This window comes from Microtus pennsylvanicus, chromosome 8 (genome assembly GCF_037038515.1).
Source record: "Microtus pennsylvanicus isolate mMicPen1 chromosome 8, mMicPen1.hap1, whole genome shotgun sequence".
Lineage (NCBI taxonomy): Eukaryota > Metazoa > Chordata > Mammalia > Rodentia > Cricetidae > Microtus > Microtus pennsylvanicus.
The window spans coordinates 26,444,245-26,463,423 of record NC_134586.1 but is presented as its reverse complement, the minus strand read 5'-3'; the positions used below and the strand labels follow the sequence as shown (position 1 = coordinate 26,463,423).

General features: G+C 40.5%; 1 protein-coding gene and 1 pseudogene across 5 annotated transcripts in view; one reads left to right on the top strand and one right to left on the bottom strand.

Moving 5' to 3' along the window:
• Positions 1–19,179, top strand: part of Cecr2 (CECR2 histone acetyl-lysine reader) — a 117,328-nt gene that overhangs the window by 38,175 nt on the left and 59,974 nt on the right. The gene's annotated exons all lie outside the window — the stretch shown is intronic.
• On the bottom strand, positions 3,621–4,003 carry LOC142855704 (elongin-B pseudogene; annotated as a pseudogene).

Here is a 19,179-nt window from a genome sequence, read left to right as displayed (position 1 = left end):
GAAACTGCAATAGTCTTTTGACCTACTCTTTGGGTAACACTTTTTTCCCCCCAGTAGAGATGTTCATTGTGTATTGATTGAATTTGTCACCAATGCTTTGGAAACCCATACCAGGTTTTGGTTAGGAAGAGATTGTATTTATCCTTGAAGAGGAGCAAAATCAAGGGTCCCCTATGGGAACTCCTAAAATTTTCAAATTATTCATTCATACATTTTATGACAGTTGTTTTCTTAAGTTGAGTAAGATTTGAGCCCTTGTGTCTCTGACTCTCAGGTCAGTGTCTTTAGGTATGAAGTAGAGAGAAAAGGAATTTGTGTTTTTTACATTATTCCTAGTTGAGCAATGCTTTTTTAAGCTTGGAGTTAAGGCAGGAAAGTAGAAAGTTTCTCCCTTAAAAATGAAAGCTTAGGAAGGACCAGAAGCTAAGTCCTTCCTAAGGTCTGTGTAGGTCTGGCTACACAGGGCTTCTTCAGTTCTTAGACCGTGGAGTTTTGTAGTCTTTTCTTGAGGTTTTCTGATCAGATGTTGTGTGACAACTGATGATCTCTTTGCCATTCTGCACCACCCCCTCCTAAATTAGATACATTCCCCCTCTGCTTCCAGACGTCTCCATCTCTTGGTCTCTTGACAGAGCAATCATTTATCAAGTTGTTTCACAAGTTGTCGGGAGGGGGCCCTGGGAACTTGAGTTTGTTTCGTCCTTTTGTTGGCGCTCCACAGGATCTTCCAGCTCAGTCTCCAGCCAACTGCTGAGAGTTGCTGGACTCCAGGAGCAAACGTTAAAGGGGCCGCCTTTCATCTTACTGCTACTTCAACCTTCATCTTAGATTGCAGCTTATTGGGATTCTGATTACTCTATATTGGCATATATACTCTTCATGTGGGTGCAAAAATTAGATTTTTGTTTTCCTTAGCAAGTCTCTCTTTTCATCATATCCAGTCATTGACTATTTTGAGTTACACATACTACTTACTCTCCTTGTGGATGGCTGAGTGTGTTTGTGTGTGACTGCTTGTTCATTTTCTATTTCCCCCTCATTCTTGCCCTCTTTCATCTCTTACTGGCAGCAAATCATCATAGATGTATAAAAGTAGATTCTCTTGCTTTTTATAAGCTGTATTATTTTTTGATATATTTTTAACTTAACAAGGTGTCTGTCTCTTGATGTTGCACTGTACATAAGTACTTTCCTAAATAGTGTAAAGATTTAAAAATAAATTTTGTCAAGCCTTAAGGAATAAGATAAATATTATTGTTTGTTATTTGAAGCTAAATAAGTTTTTCTAAGTGTCTGAGAAGGCAAAGACTCTTAACACCTAAGGATGTTATATGAAGAATGTTAATCAGGTTTTTGACCATGAGTTTGAAAGACTCATGTTGCATATTGTAATTTAATAGTAATAACCTTCATGTTACAGGCATTCATGTTACAGGTTAATGGGTATTGAATAAAGATATAATGTCAATGAGGCTTTTTTTCCTGTGATCCTAGAATATTTTCTACAATAATTTATAATAAAACTTTTAAACAATAGGCTGGAGAGCTAACTCTGAGTTAGAAGCACTGGCTACTCTTTAAGGGGGCCTGAATTCAAATCCCAGCAACCACGTGGTGGTTCACAATCATCTAACTCTGGTTTCAGGGAATCTGATGCCATATTCTGACCTCCATGGAATCCTTCACACAGATAGTATAAATACATACATGCATACCTACATTCATACATGTGTACGCACGCATACAAACAAATTATTTTTATAAAATTAAAAATTAACAGGAAAGTTGAAAGAATTGGTATATTCATGATACTGTTTTTTTTAAGTGCCTCTTTAGAAATGCAATAAAGAATGCTTTGCCCAGTAGACTATTTTATAGTTCTGACTCTGAAATGAGTCTGTTTCATCAAAAGTACATCTGAGTTGGAGTACTCGATATGGAGAATCCCATTTGTAATTCCAGTTAATAGACCTCTTCTGGCCTTCAGGGGAGTTCTTATGATTTGATTCCTATATTCAAACTATCTTTTAAATTAACCAATTTAAAAAAAATTAAGATTTATTTTATTGGCTAGGCAGTGGTAGCTCACGCCTTTAATCCCAGCACTCAGGAAGGCAGAGGCAGGTGGATCTTTGAGTTAGAGGCTACAGAGTGAGTTCTAGGACAGCCAGAGATACACTGAGAAACCCTGTCTAGAGCCCCCCACCCCAATACAAAAAGGTTTATTATTTTAAGCATGTGAGTGTGTGTCTCTCTGTGTTTATGTCTGTGCATGTGAGTGTGTGTCTCTCTGTGTATGTCTGTCTGTGCATGTGAGTCTACTCTCAGCACTAACTTAACTTTTCCTGAAAGAATAAAGGATGCCACAGGGGCCAGAAGAGGTCTTGGATCCTCTGGTGCTTGTGAGCAGCCCTACATGGGTGCTGGGAACCAGACAGAGTCCACTACAAGAATGGCATGTGACATGTGATTTTAGCCACAGAACCATCACTCTAGTCATCCTTAATTTTTTTTTCTCCCACTTTGTAAGGTGTATGCTTTTAATCCAGCACTCTGGCAGAAGTCAAACTCAAAGCCAATCTGGTCTACATACAAGGTTCCAAGGCTACATAACGAGACCCTGTCTAAAACAATTAATTAAATGCAACACATTTAAAAATCATATTTTAATTACTTTGTGTGTTGTGTGAAGGGGAACTCTTATTGTCACAATGTGCATATGGAAGTTAGAGGACAGCTTGGCGGAACTGATTCTTTCCACCATGTGGGTCCCAGGGGTTTCAGTCCATCTGTCTGTCTGTCATGGTACTGGGGATTGAACCTAGGGTTTTTCAGTTGTGAGGCTAACTTATTCTCTGAGCAATATCTTCAGCAGATTACTAACTTTTAGCATGAAAATGGGCCCTCAATGTTTGCCCATAAGACAGTTTTTTTCCTTTTTCTTTTTTTACTCTTTTTGGTTTCTCTAGACAGGGTTTCTCTGTAACAGTCCTGAATGTCTGGAACTCAGCCCTGTAGACCAGTCTGGCCTCAGACTACACCTGTCTTTGCCTCCCAAGTACTGGGATTAAAGACGTGCACCCCCACCACACGGCTCAAGATTTATTTTTATTGTATTTAGCTAAATACATTAATTCTTAGTTATTGTTCACAGTAAAACTTAACAAAATTATATATTCTAAGGAAAATATTTTCCTTATTAGCAGTACTATTCAAATATCGTTATCACTTAAGTTCTTTGATATTAGGCTGAGGAAATAATCAGGAATCAGGATCTTGTTAATTTTAAAAATTAACCGCCAATTTTGATCATCCTCCTGTTTTAGCCCCCTCAGTGCTGGAGTTACAGGCCCAAGCCAGAATGCCTGGCTAGTAGGGTTTTTGTTATTCATTTATTGGGTCTACAGACTTCATTTGTAGATTCAGAAGTTGAAGTAGGACAAATCAGTCTGCCCCTTACTCAACAGGCTGGCCTGGGACTGGGTTTTCAGTCTTAGTGTTCTGTTTGACCTGTAGGACCTGAGTCACGGAGACTGCAACGCTTGAGTGAGCAAGTTGACCCTATAATGTAAGAAGAGGGAAGAGAGAAAGTCAGCAGCCAGATGGACAGCCAATCCTCTTTATTGAGGGAATTGGCCTCTGGGAGAGGGGTTGGGGCCCTCACGCACAGCTTGTTCAGTGGCACTGCCTCCAGAATCCTGTGGCTTCATCACATCTGGACACTCAGGAGGGCTGGAGAAGGGCTCTATGCTCAGTGCTCCAAAGGCATCAGCTGCTCGGAAGGCCAGGCTCACTGTGGCTGGGGCCTGTGGCCCTGCTGTCTGGCTAGTAAAACCATACTACCCTAGAGTTTTTCTGTCATCAAGGAGCTGGCCATCCTTGTACAGCTGCTGCTCATCGGACAGCCTTGTGAGGATGCTCTCTCAGCGCTGCACTTCAGCTCAAACTCGGTACTTGACTCCTGGGTGTCTGTGAAGATGGTGGTCTTGTGGTGCCAGATCATGAGAAGCTTGTCCCAAGAATTTATTCTTTCAGGAAAAGTTAAGTTAGTCATGAAAACCCAATGTTGAAGGATTTCCTAGATACACTTGGTGAAAAATAGCACCTTTAAAAAAAAAATAAGACGGGTTGATTTCTCTGCATATCTGTCCTGGAACTCACTCAGGCTGGCCTTGAATGCTCAGAGATCTATCTGCCTCTGCATCCCAAGTGCTAGATTAAAGGTATATATTGCTATGACCAACATCCTTGTTTTTTGTTTTATCTATCATCCATCCACCATCCATCCATCCATCCATCCATCCATCCATCCATCCATCCATCCATCCATCCATCCATCCATCTATCTATCTATCTATCTATCTATCTATCTATCTATCTATCTATCATATAATATCCTGTGTACATGTATGCCTGAAGGCCAGAAGAGGGCAACAGACCTCATTACAGATGGTTGTGAGCCACCATGTGATTGCCGGGAATTGAACTCAGGACCTTTGGAAGAGCAGGTAACCACTGAGCCATCTCTCCAGCCCCCCAACATCCTTGTTTTATGGCACAAAACCTTTAAAGAAAAGAACAAAGGTGTCTCAGAAGGTAGGTCTCTTTAGGTCACACAAAATTTAACTGATGAGGTTTTATGTAAGGTCTATCCTTATACTTTCTATGACATATCAAGCTATTGTCTGATCTTTATCTCCTGACAGACTTTTCTGCAGACCTGGCTGTTACCTGCAGAATGTAGCTTGCCTTATAAGAAATGAGAGTTGAAATATGCATATCAAAGAGAAAGCAAGAAAAAGCAGACAATTTTGGTTTTAGTAGACTAAAGAGAGACTGATCAAGAAAGTAAGTAACTTACTACCCTTCCAGATACTTCTCAACAAGACAGTCACATAAACATTACAGACACTTTGTCTGCTAGACTATAGACTAAATGGCCAAAGAACAAATAACTCTGTGCCTCTATTATGGTTTTGTTTTTTCTTCCTCCCTCCTGACTTGACTTGGTCTCACTATGTAGCACTGACTGTCTGGAACTAGTTCTGTAGACCAGGCTGGCTTTCAGCTCTCAGAGATCCACCCATCTCTGCTTTCGAGTGCTAGGATTAAAGGCATACACCGCCGTTACCACCTCCCAGCTGATGATTGTGTTTCTAATCTATAACTTAAGAGGATTTCAGGACTTACTAGTATGTTAAAAGGATGCTGGTCAAGGTAGGTAGCAAGTCTTGACTGTTCATCATCTGAAGCACATGGGAAGGGTGGTTGGATCTTTGCCCTTTGCTACAGTCAAGAAAATGAATGAGGAATAATGCTGGAAGACTCAAGTACCTTAGTGTATTCGGGGGATAATCTTATAAATAGAACCACTTAATTTTATTTTAGTTTAGTCAGTAATGTTGTATTGCTGTATGCCAATTAGAGACCAGTTACCATTATTTACATAGAACAATGCATCATTTATTCAAATCTTTTGAAAGCTTCTTTTAAAAAGTCTCCAGGGATACTCACCAGTTGCTAATGGTTTCCTTCCTTTAGAAGGCGCGAATGTTGTCTTCTTCTTCTTCTTCTTCTTCTTCTTCTTCTTCTTCTTCTTCTTCTTCTTCTTCTTCTTCTTCTTCTTCTTCTTCTTCTTCTTCCTCCTCTTCCTCTTCTTCCTCTTCTTCCTCTTCCTCTTCTTCCTCTTCTTCCTCTTCCTCTTCTTCCTCTTCTTCCTCTTCCTCCTCTTCCTCCTCTTCCTCCTCCTCCTCCTCCTCCTCCTCCTCCTCCTCCTCCTCCCCCCCCTTCCCTTCTTTTTTTTTTGGAGGGCTGTTATGAGAGAATAAGTTAAAAATCTTTGGATTTTTCTGTCTTTATAGATGATGTATTTGTAGATTGAAGACTTTTAATTGAAACAAGACTAAGATATAATTATTTGGTTGAAATTCTTTGTGAAACAACTCCAGAGATGTGATTGACATGACGAACTTGCTGTAAGAATTTTGTGGCTAATAAAATTCCCTGAGAAGGTCATACCAAGAAAAAAAATAGCTTGGTGTTGTGGTCCATGCCTGCAATTCCAGCAGAGGATCACCCACTGCACATTTCAGGCAAGACTGGAAAGCTTTAACAAAAACAAAACAAAAGACCTGGGGGAGTTACCTCAGTGATTGGTGTCTGCTGCAATTCCATCCACAGAAGGCAGAGACAGCATAGAAGAATAAAAGAGAGGGCTTCAGGAAGATTCCTGATACCAATTTAAACCTTTTTCCACATTTGTGCCCACCCCACTCCCCACAGAACACCACACATACATGCAAAAAAGCGCCACCATACACAGTCTTTTAATATCCTCCAGAAACCACATGTATGCACAAATCCCCACAAAACCATACAATTCCCCTACAAAAACCCATGAAAAGAAGAAAAAAAATGTTTCAAAAGTAAGGAAGGAGGTATGACAAGGTCTATGGAGCTTATTTCAGCAAATGCTACTTAATAAGCAAACTCATCACATTAAATTCAAGAGACTAATTGAATTAGTAAGGTTTGTTTTATTTTCTATTCAGAAGATTCTGACAGGACTGAGAACACCACCACCCCGCAATCCTCCAAATCACGAAACTGTTAAACAAGAAGAGTTTTATGTACAATTTCAGAGTTTGTTTCTGCTGAACTTACTGTGACACTGATGAGGGCAGCTTATTCATAGGGCTGGGGAAATGGGTCAGCAGGTAAGAGCGATTGCTGCTCTTGGAGAAGACCCGAGTTCTCTTCCCACCATCTATACTCGTGACTCCAGCTCCAGGGAATCTGTTGCCACTGGCCCTTGAGGGCACCTGCACTCACATGCACATACAGATCCATAATTAAAAAGAAAATCTTTGGGGAAAAAAAGATTGCTAGCTTTCACCTGCAGTATTCTGATCCAGTAGGAGGCTTGGGAGTTGCAATTTAAATAGGAGATGGGTGATTTGGTCCATAAACTACTTATTGAAAAATAATTTATCAGAAACATTTTCAGGCTTTTAGAATGTGCTTCTGAAAAAGAAGGAAATCAAAATAAGCCATCAAAAAAAAAAAATAGGGGCTGGAGAGATGGCTCAGAGGTTAAGAGCATTGCCTGCTCTTCCAAAGGTCCTGAGTTCAATTCCCAGCAACCACATGGTGGCTAACAACCATTTGTAATGAGGTCTGGTGCCCTCTTCTGGCCTGCACCACAGACAGAATATTGTATACATATTAAATAAATAAATAAATAGATAAATAAATAAATAAATATTTTTTTTAAAAAAATAGGTGGTCTCAAGGCCTGGTACCAACATCATCCATCAGATGCTTTTGGTCAAAAATGTCAACTTCCCAGCCAGTGGGTGGTGGTGCACTTTAATCCCAGCACTTGGGAGGCAGAGGCAGGCTGATCTCTGAGTTTGAGGCCAGCCTGGTCTAGAGCAAGCTCCTAGACAGACAGAGCTACACAGAGAAACCCTGTCTTGGGGGCTAGAGAGATGGCTCAGAGGTTAAGAGCATTGCCTGCTCTTCCAAAGGTCCTGAGTTCAATTCCCAGCAACCACATGGTGGCTTGCAACCATCTATAATGGGGTCTGGTGCCCTCTCCTGGCCTGCAGGCAGACACACAGACAGAATATTGTATGCATAATAAACAAACAAACAAATTACTATTTAAAAAAAAGAAGCCCTGTCTTAAAAAACAGAAACCAACCAACCAAAAAAAAAAAAACCCACTAAAAATGAACAAAATTTTAAAATAAAAAAGGGAGTCCGTTTCGTCCGTTTGTGGTAAGTGTGTAACTGATCTCAGTACAGGAGTTCATGGTCATCTTATAGTTAAGTTCAAGGTCATCCTGAGAGTCCCTCTTTTAAGCTCCTTCCTGGCAGTAAGTTAAAAAATGAATTAATGATGTAATCTGAGACTATAACATTTAATAAAGCCAGCATTCTAATTACTGCAGACCAGGTGTTAAAACAGAATTCTCATAGTAGCACACTTCACAGTATTTTCTCATAAAACCAACACGTATCTTGGTGTTTGAATGCTTTTTTGTTGTTCACAAACAGTGTTTGTTTGGTTTTTTTCCAGACAGGGTTTCTCTGTGTAACAGGCTCTGACTATCTTGAATCAGGTTGGCCTTGAACTCAAAGCGCTCCACTGGCCTTTGCCTTCTGAATGCTGACATTAAAGATGTGTACCACTATGCCCTGCATGTAACATTTTTATTATGGAAATGTTATTTGCAAAAGTCTATGGAAGTTCTCAAAGGTAGAGACTCCATTCTTGTCTCCATCAAAGAAAGCATAGGAAAGTGAGGATTTAGGGGAAGTTCATCATAGCAGAGGTAGCTCTCAAATAACAGGTGGGGAGTAGGCTTCACTAGGGAGCTTGCTGCTTGACTTGCAGCAAACTTTAATGGGGGATTGTTTAGGAGTGGGACGAGGTGGAGAATTTCTGGAAGGGGTTGTCACTTCTTTCCAGAACAGTATTTATTTCCCTTTTCTGTACAAGTACCTTAAGCAAGCCTCTCAAGATTTCCTGGGTGCGGAATGTCCTCAGCTGGTTCATGGGAGCGGGTAGTTTTCCAAGGCTAATGAGATGGAGATGTCTTTATAATGAAGCACAAAACTTGGTGGTCATTGCAGTGGCATAATGTCCTGCGGTTGTAAAGTTCTGTGCTTGTGCCACCCTTTAGTTACTTAAGTTTGCCCTTTTCCCTTATGGTTATCTAGTATGTGGCTTCTTAAACTTTTTCCATTTAAAACTGCTTTATATGACCTGGATAGATAAATACACAAAATTGGTATAGAAACCAAACATTTACTGATTATAAACATAAAAATATATTATAAAGCAGTGCTTTGTTCTTAATATTTTACCTGTTATTAAGCACAAAATCAAATTTGTATACTAATGAAATTGTTCGGCTAGCTTATTTTTACTTGATGCAATTAACTTTTGGCTGGCTCTGCAGGATGGTGAATATCTTTTACTGTACTCATGGTTTGCCCAGCATTTCAATTTTCCTGCCAAAATCAACCAAACTTTGTTTTATCCTGGATCTCACTCTGTAGACCAGGCTGGCCTCGAACTCAGAGAGATCCGCCTGCTTCTGCCTCCCAAGTACTGGGATTAAAGGCGTGCGCCACCATGTCCTCCTTCAAACAGCAATTACTCCCCCCATGGTTTCTCTGTGTAATGGTCCTAGCTGTATTTGAACTAGCTCTTGTAGACCATTAAACAGCAATTTTTAAAATCAAGCATTTTGACAGAGTGCAATCCAAAAGCGATACTAATTTGGCACTTAATGTTTGAGGAATAATGAATGGATGAAAATGTCTTTGTTTTCGGTAATTAAATTATGTTAGACAGGTGTTGTACTACAGAGCTATTACGATCCCCCCCTTGTTGGTTAGTTTTTGTCAACTTGACACAAACTTAGAGTTATCTGGGAAGTGGAATTGCCTTCATCAGATGAACGCCTGTGAGCATTTCACTGAGGGCATTTTCTTCATTGCTGTTTGGTGTGGGGGAGCCCAGCCTAGTGTGGGTGGTGACACCTTTGGGCAGGTGGTACAGCGTATAGAAAAGAAAACCGAGTAAGTTATGGAAAGCAAGGCAGTGAGCAGTGTTTCTCCGTGACCTCTGTATAGGTTCTTATCTTACCCTGCTTAAGTACCTTATTTTTTGAAACAGGATCTCACACTGGGACCTGGGGCTGACTTGATTAAGCTGGACAGGCTGGGTGGTAAGCCCCAGCCAGGTTCCTCCTGTCTCCTTCTATAGCACTGGCATTGGAGCCACCGTGCATGTCTTTTTACCCAGGTGCTGGAAAGTAGATCGTCCTCTTCTTGGCAAACATTTTGTTTGTTTTTCGAGATAGGGTTTCTCTGTGTTTCTTTGGAGCCTGTCCTGGAACTCGCTCTGTAGATCAGGCTCGCCTTGAATTCACAGAGATCCGCCTGCCTCTGCTTCCTGAGTTCTTGGAATCTGAACTTGGGTCTTCCATGCTTATATGGCAAGCACATAATTATAGAAGGAGACAGGATTCAGTTCTCTCCTTTTTTTAACATGTGGGTTCCAGGGATCAAACTAAGATTGTCAGGCTTGACTTGAAGACCCCTTACCCATTAGTCCATTCACTGGCCCTCATTCATTCTTTACCTCTTCTCTTCAAATTCAGAGAAGAGTTTGGTATACTCTGATGGTCTCAAAACTTGTGGTATTTACTTGTTAACACTATGAATCCAGCGAGTTGTCTTCTGACCTCCATAGTGTATTGTGAAATTGTGAAATAAGCTCTGGTACACGCAGTCATAAAGTGCAAAAAAAAATGTTCACTACAAATGAAAAAAGGAATGAGGGCCTGGAGAGATGCTCAGCAGTTAAGAGCACTGTCTTGTTCTTCCAGAGAACCTTGGTTCAATTCCCAGCACACATGGCAGCTCATAACTGTTACTTTTGTTTCCGGGACTATAAAGCCCTCTCCTCAGCTCTTTGAGTGTACAGACTGCATGCATGTGACACACAAATATACATCCAGACAAAATATCCATAAACACAGATGGTATGGTGGGTGGGAATGAATTGGTAGGTAGAAGTAGTACTGAGCTAAGCAACTTTGGTAATGAGTGAAGGGTGAAAGAAACGATAAACCAGAAGCACTGTTGGTGAATTAATTTCTCACAAGTTGTAGGCATGTAAGTAACTATTCTTCTGGTATGTGTGTAAACTAAAATAAGTAAGTAAATGAATGACTAGATGTAGTCTATACACTATGCAGGAAGCTGATGTGGGTGAATCTCCTAGAAGGCTCAAGACTAGCTAGACAGCATAGGGGAGACCCTGTCTCCTTTCTTCAAAAGCAAATGAACTGTCTCTGGCAGGAGCAAGGAAAGGCAACTTCATTCATAAGGTAAAGGTTTTAGAGTTGGAGACATTAGCATAAGTCATTTTATACAAAAGGCAGTTTGACTTCCGGAACTTCCTACCATTCTCCTGTGTACCAAGAAGGGACCAGACCATAGTGGTAAAGCTTTATCATTAATTGGGAGGATGTTTGTCTCATTTTGTGCATGTGGCCCCTAAAAAAGTCAACTTTGGGTCCTCTGCAAGAAAAGCAAATGCTCTTCACTTTTGAGGCATCTCTTCAGCCCCCTTTTAAAACTAAGTGTCCAGTTAAGATTGGCTTAGGTGTGTGTGCTGAAACATGTCTTTAATTCTAGCATCTGTGAGGCAGAGGCAGGCAGGATCACATAGTGAGATGCTTGCTCAAAAGAGAATAGAAGTTTGTAGATCTTTGGCTATGGAAGCATATAGGGCAGTTAAGACTAATAACTTGCCTGGAAGAAGAGGGTTCAGCTCTTAGGAGCTCTTACTGCTTTTGCAGGTGACCTGTGTTTGCTTCCCAATACTCACATGGTGACTCACAACCACATGTAATTTCCAGTTCTGAGGACTCTTGAACACACATTGGTGCACATAAACTCATTCAGACAAATACATGTATTTATTAAGCAAATAGACATGTAACTTATTATAAAGTATGAATAGTCTTACAAATCTGAATTGTTAATATGTAGCATTAAGAAGTTTCTTATGGGGGGCTGGAGAGATGGCTCAGTGGTTAAGAGCATTGCCTGCTCTTCCAAAGGTCCTGAGTTCAATTCCCAGCAACCACATGGTGGCTCACAAGCATCTGTAAAGAGGTCTGGCGCCCTCTTCCGGCCTTCAGGCATACAGACAGAATATTGTATACATAATAAATAAATAAATAAATAAATAAATAAATAAATAAATAAATAAATAAATAAATAAATAAATAAAGAAGTTTCTTATGGATGGGCCAGCAAGATGACTCAATGACTAAAGGTGTTTGCAGCCAAGACTGATAGATAGCCTGAGTTCAGTTCTTGGAACCTGTGTGGTAGAAGGAGAGAATTGGACCCCACAAACTGCCCTGTGGCATACCCGCACCTGTCACATGTGAACATACATCTAAACACACACGAAACAGGAAAAATCTAGCATAATTTTTCTAAAGGTCCCTGTAGCAAGTAAGCTGACTAATATTAGAGAAATAATTCCCATCACAAGCATTAAACCAGAATGCGTGATTGACAAAACATAAGCACCTTCTGCCAGGAAAGCTTGGTGCCTCTGCTTCAAACTGATTTCCTCCTTGTTTACGGCCCCTTGGGCCCCAGTGCCATAAAGACTCCTTCTGAGTAGATGCGTGGCTGAGTAGATGTGGGGCTGAGGCTTTAGCCTCTTGGTCTCACTGTTGTGCCTAGGGCCATAGGCTACTTGTCATACTCAGAACTTTCCGCACCATTATGCCCAATATTGTGACAGCAAAGTGGCCATTGGAAACTTCGGTGTGCTGGGCAATGGCAAGTACCAGTGATGCACTACAGTTGCTCACAAGTCACAGAAAGAGAGCCTGGGTAGGAATCAAGAAATTACTAGTCCTGCTGTCAGGTGGCTTTTGTCTGCAGAAATAAAAATCTGACTTCCACTCTTAACATTTAAATGGTAGAAAGAGAAAACCAACCCCCAAAAGTTGTCCTCTGACCTCCACATGCATAAATAATAAATAAATGCAAAAATGGGCTATTACTGTTGTATATCCCCGAAGAACAATCCTGTGTTTCTTGGTCCTCTTTAAAGAAAAAACTTTATGTGTATGGATAATGCATATATTTGAATGTATGCATATGTATGTGCCTGGTGCCTTTTCTGAAATGTTGTTAGGTCCTCTGGAACTGGAGTTACAGATGGTTATTAGGTGCTCTGTGGGTGCTGGGACCCTAACCCAGGCCTTTTGCAAGTACTCTTAACCACCAAACCATCTTTGCAGCCCCAAATTTTTGACCCTCTTAAGGAGCTAGCCATGGACTGTTTACAGTAGACAATTTTTGGTGTGATGACCTAAAAAGTTTTTACTCATTGTGCTCAAGGCACTGAACGAGGTGAAATATTCTCCACCTTCAACACTCTGAAAAATGAGTGCACCGACACTCTCCTGTGCTTTCCGAAATATCCTAGTGTTTGTGCTCAGGTTTCCATGCATGCTGAGTGGATTACTTCTTACTCAAGAGTCTACAGGGGGAGACACGTTGCACTGAGTGTGTGGACTCCTTACCAGGGAAGTGCCACTCCTAGCAAATTCTATGAATGCCTCAAGACAGCATTGGGCCTATTAGAAAGTGGACTTGCTATAGGCAAAAGCAACAAGGAGAAGCTTGAGTTCAGAGAGATTTTCTTGCAGCCTCCCTGTGCTGACACGGAAGTTACTCTTTCTTTCTTGGTCTTTTGAAATGGAACTCACTGTAGATCAGGCTGGCCTCTCAAGTGCTGGTGTTAAAGATGTGTACCACCATGTCCCCTCCCCCACTTGATATTTTTATTAATTCTTTAGGAATTTCACAATGTATTTAGATCATACTCGCTACCACCCCTCCTACTCCTAACTCCTTCCAAATTCACTTCCCACTTCCGTACTCCCTCTTGTCCTTTTTAAAGTTTGCATTCATAACCCACCCCAAATCTAATTTGTGCTGCTTATAGCCCCAGTTATGTGGCTACCCACTGGAGTGTGGTCAGTTACTTAAGGAAAACTGCTTTCTCCTATTTGGGTGGGGATCATGAGGAGGTGACCACACATTCATGAATTGTAGTAGTTTTGCCATGTTCCAAAGACACTTGTTTGGCTTTGGTCCCTCGCTGCCATGTGCTTCCTCCTCCAACCCCCTTTTTTGTCTCTTACAGTTTTTGTTTGTGAGAAGCTCTTAGCAATGTTTTTTGTTGTTTGTTTTTGAGACATAGTTTCTCTGTGCATCTTTGTCAGTCCTGGAACTTGCTCTGCCTCGAACTCACAGAGATCACCTGCCTTTGCCTCCTGTGTGGTGGGGTTAAGGGACTTACAATCTGTACATAGCCCCTTCCATTATAGTTCTGGAGCCTTATGTGGTGGTTGTCCTATTTGTGGCCGAAGAAGAATTTTCTTATTAGGAAGTCAGATCATTACTGTTGATGGTTGTGATATGCTCTGAATGTAATTTATTTTCTCTTAGAATTTAATTTATTTTCTCTTTAGTAAGAGATAAACAAGTTTGGTGTGGTGATGTACCACTCCAGATATGATCCCAGCACTCAGGAGGCAGAAGCTAGTTAAGAGTTCAAAGCCATCCTGCTCTACATAGTGAGTTCTAGGCTAGCCAGGGCTAAGTAGTGAGACCCTGTCTCATAAATAAATAAACAAAGGCAGATATAATGGCTCAAGCAAGTAAAGAAGTTGTTGCCTCATATTCATGCTTGTGCCATGACATTAACACCATGGCACATATGATTGATAGGTAGAGAGAGATAGGTATGTAATTTTAAAAGTTAATGAAGTTTTTGTTATTTTTATTCTTTTAGTAAATACCACTTGAGGTCTGTCTGCTCAGCAATTTTGAAAAACCACCAGGATGAACTGCCACATAGTTAGCATTGTTAGGACTATTTTGGCTTACAGTTTTGGTACTTCATTGTTTGTTTGTATATTTATTGCTGTGCTGGGTATAGGGGGGTGGCTCTGGACAAACAAATCCCATGTACACGTGTGGAAATCAAAGAATAACTTTTGAGAGTTGGTTCTCTCCTTCTGTGGGTTCTGGGGTTGCCGGATTGCTTGGATGTTGTGTTGGGTATGAAAATTAGAGACTTTGTTTGCAAGCTTTTGTTAGTGTTTGTACATTTAATGTGTGATTCAAGGCATTTTCTTCTTTATTGAGTGTGGCTGAGCGAAGCCAAAAAAAAAAATTGGGAGAAACTCTAGTACCTTCATTGAACGCTCATTATGTGTTCATACTGACTTGGGGAAACTCAAACTTTATCTATTTCCCTACAGAATCTTACCTGTTTGCACCCCCCTCCCAGTTGCTTCCAAATTCTCATTCTAGTGTTTTCTCCTGTTATGCTTGATTTCAGATAACAAAATCTAGGCCTCAAGTGTCAGAATAGAATTTTATAGGTCACCTTCATGAACTTAATGTCCACAGCTGCCATACAGCACACACCAGGTTCTTAACACCAAGATCCACCAGCTAACCCAGTCTGGAGGGAATAATTTTTTTTTTTGAGCTGATGAAATATTTGTCCCCCACAACAAAGTATCATCAGCGTTTCTCCCCAAGGGCAAGGTTGGATGAACACTAGCAAGTTCTTTATCTTGAGGTCTTGCGCTAATGATGATAGCATGAAGTCTATCCCCTTTGGATTCTGATGATCTTTTTCAAAGAGAACTCATACTATAGGGGTTAATTAAGTTTAATGTTCTATCTTTGTAACAAGATTCTAAGATAACCTAACTTAAAAGGAGAAGGCTTATTTCGACCAGTGGTTTAAAAACTATTGTTATTTGACCCTGTTTATTTGAGCTTATGGTGTCATGATAAATCACATAAGGACACCTATTTGGGAACTGCACCACATGGCAGCTGGGAAGTAAAGAGAATCAAGAAGGGGGTTAGGTTTCAATATTTCCTTTTATGAGTATGGTTGTAATGATCTCGTTACTTTCTTTCCAGTAGTCCTCAACTTCTTAAGGTTCTGCTCCCCTCACTACCTCCTCATGGGTGTAGTCATACCTGCTTTCTTTTCATCTTATTTCTTCTTTTCTTTGGAGTTCAGTCTTTGGCTGAGACTTAAATCATTCATCAGTCTTTTAGAAAGACTGCTTCCCAATGGCTAGTTTATTTCATTTATTTAGCTTGGGGATTGTTACCTCTTGCTTCATGGAGGCACTAGTCAGTATCAAGTATTGAAGCACAGGCTATTACTAATTTAAAAAAAAAAAACCTTTAACATTTCATTCTCAGATGTTGTATATAGTTTTCACTGAGTGCCTTGTTGAGGTTCACTTGCTGACTTGTGAGAGTTTCCAAGAGCCTGTGTTCATCTTTTCCTCAGAATTGAAGATACTTACTGCCTGTCTCCTTCAGGATTCCTTGCTACATAGGTGGTAGGTAGTAGGGAGTTCTCCTTCTTTGTCTTTTTATATTTATTTATTTGTGTGTGTGTGTGTGTGTGTGTGTGTGTGTGTGTGGCGCATGCACAGGTGTTCGTGCCTGGAGACCAGAAGGGATATCTGGCCTTCACATGCATGTCTTCATCACTTTTCATCTTTTTCTCTAAGCCAGACACGCTGGAAGCCAACAAACATCAAAAATCTTTATGTACCCCGCACCCCAAAACCCACTGGGTTACAAGTTGTGTGGCCAAATGGGACACATTTACATGAGTGCAGGGATCAAAGAGTGCGTAGCAAGCACTCTTACCCATGGAACCACTTCTAGCCCTTAAGTATTTGTTGATCAAGATTACAATTTATTTAGAAAATTAAGTTTTTTAACTGTTAAACTTAATTGTAAAATGCTGTTGACTTTGCTTCTGAGATGTTGTCTCCCTTTCATCTCAGCATCTACCCTTCCACACCTCCCTGCTATCCAAAGTCAAGTCTTTGGTTCCTTACCAGGGGGTTTCCAAGTCATGCAGCAGTGATCTGGTTGCGGACAGAGAACACAGATCATTTCTGAAGCCTGGAGCTGTCATTTGAAGTAACTTCCAGTAGTTCTCTCATAGTCTTCTGCTTTAACTTTAAATTTTATGCAAATATCTAATTAAGAATACCTTCCCAGCAGCAAAGACCAACAGTAAAAACAAAACTAACAGTAAAACTGTTGACAGGTTTTGCCATTTTTATCTGCTGGTTTCGTGTATCCTGCCTGTGGTTGGTGGAACTCAGCTGCTGCACATGCCCTTGACCTCTGTCGTGGAATCTAGACAACCCATCCTAGAGTCTGCTAGCAGAAGCTGGGTATGGCTAGCTAGGAACACGTTTTTCCAGATTTCTTTTCTGCATGGCTATGCTTGTCTGGTCCATGCACTGATCTCTTAGAACTTGGCCAGAGGAAGCTTTCTGGCCTCAGGAAGTTTCGTGCAGTTTCAGGAATCTGCTCCTCCCTGCTCTCCTTCTTCCTTCTCCTCCCTTTGCAACTGTGAGTCTCACACATTTACAGAAAGTCACACTCTAGGTTTGTTTTTTGATATAATTGATATTTTCCAGTGAAATTGGTATTAGAGTTGTATCAACCTGGAGTGGAGGAGCTATTTTAGATCCATTCTAAAATAGTTGAGAAAAAATTATTACAGCCAAACAGACCTATAGCTTTTGGAAGCACACAGGATAAACTGCTTGGCCAACTAAAAGTGTTTATAGCTGGTTTCAGTACCCGAGCATTATAGGCACTCTATCTGATTTATACTTTACAGTCTAAATTGGCATGGCACATGCCTTTGGGATTAAATTAATTTATACCAAGTGAGAAAGCATCAGCTGTCAAAGTCAGAGGTGCCTTCTGGAGATCAGTGTGCTTTATTTTCTCCCAGTATTCTGAGCTTACACTCCAGGCATTCTCTCTTGGACAGCAGCTGGGAGAGCTCTTCAAGCTGCCTGCTGTGCATCCCCTTTGTGCAGAAGTGGATCTGTTCCCATACAGAAGCAAATCTGACTCAGATTCTACACTGTTCTTAGTCCTATGCACATTAGAAGGATCTTAGCTCTTAGACAAATACAACAAACAATATATTCCTTAAGTGTTTTTTGTTTATTTCTTTTCTGTCTCTAACGAACGTAAAGCATTAATGTGATTGATTGCCAATTATGCAAATCTGTGATCTTTATCCATGGTTGGGAATAGAAATTTTCTCTCTGCTACCTTTTAGTAAGATTAAAGAAAATTTGTACAAAGAACAGGAACATAGCATACAAGAGAAAATATCAGTGTTGTTTAAAAGAAAGAAGGTTAAGAGTATGACAGGTTATGCTAAATAAACTAGTAATATCCTGTCATTAGAGAATCTATAGTCACAAGTATGTGTTTGTTAAGCAGTTAGGACGTTAAAAATAAACAATTAAGAATACTTTTCTATGATATGTGCTAAGCACCTCTTTGTGTTCCCTTCCATTGCTCAGGAGTGTGGGCTGTCCCATTCTCTGCCTGAGCTCTTCCCCAGTAACCACTGCTTGGTGGAAAGGTTTGTTCTCCAGAGCAGGGAAAGTGTGGAGGGGGCATTGGTCAGACTTTTCACTAATGAGCTGTGATGCCAGCTGCAAGAGCGGCAAATCCTGTTACTCTCTTCACCTACTCCCTGAAGCTTTGGAGCGGCTGGGAACAAGGTTCCCCTCTCTCTGCCGATCTGCTGCTTTTTTCTGCTCTTCCCCTTCCCTTCCTCTTCTGGCCCTGAGCATCTTGGCAGAGGTCAGATTTCGGTGCTCACAGTTCATTGCACACAGTGAAAGGGAGTTGTAAAAGAGTAGAAGAGAAAGTGAGAAAAGAAAAAAAAAGTTGGGGTGGAGATTTTTTTTAGGAGGCTCTTTTGCTGCCTCAGTCTTAAAACAGTTTACAACAGCTCTAGATTGAAACCTTGAATAATAAAGCTTTGAATAACCTGGATTTTCAAGTAGTTCTTTGCAGGAAGCTTTATTAGAGCATGGACATGGTGGACTGTGAGTTAAAAGAGAGTTTCAGTTTCTATTCAGAAACTTGTAAATTTTGAAGAAGATGATAAGTCTTCTCTCTTTGGTGTTTGCTCAGATTGTCATTGTAAGGAAGATGGTGTATAGTATTCATAATATGTATCAGGAACCATGCTGCTCCATCTTATCACAGCAGTCCTTGGAGATAGACACCTTTTTAATATGTATAATTTATTAATTTGTGCTTTATATTGTATTGGTGTTTTGTCCGCATGTATGTCTGTATGAGGATGTTGGATTCCTTGGAACAGGAGCTACAGATGGTTGTAGCTGCCATGTGGGTTCTGAGGTTTGAACCCAATTTCTCTGGAAGAGCAGCTCTTAACCACTGTGCCATCTATTTAGTCCCTAGACACCTTTACAGTGGACAACTCAGTTTACTCCCAATAGAAAAAATATTTTAAATTGTGGCAACAAATTTTAAAGTTGGACAATTAAAATGATCATTTCCCCATTAACCATTTTAAAAAAATTTTATTTTAATAATATATACAGCCTGTATGTATATCTGTGTGAGGGTGCTGGATCCTGGAGTAAGCTGCCATTTGAGTGCGGGGAATTGAATCCTGGTCCTCTGGAAGGGCAGTTAGTGCTCTGTTAA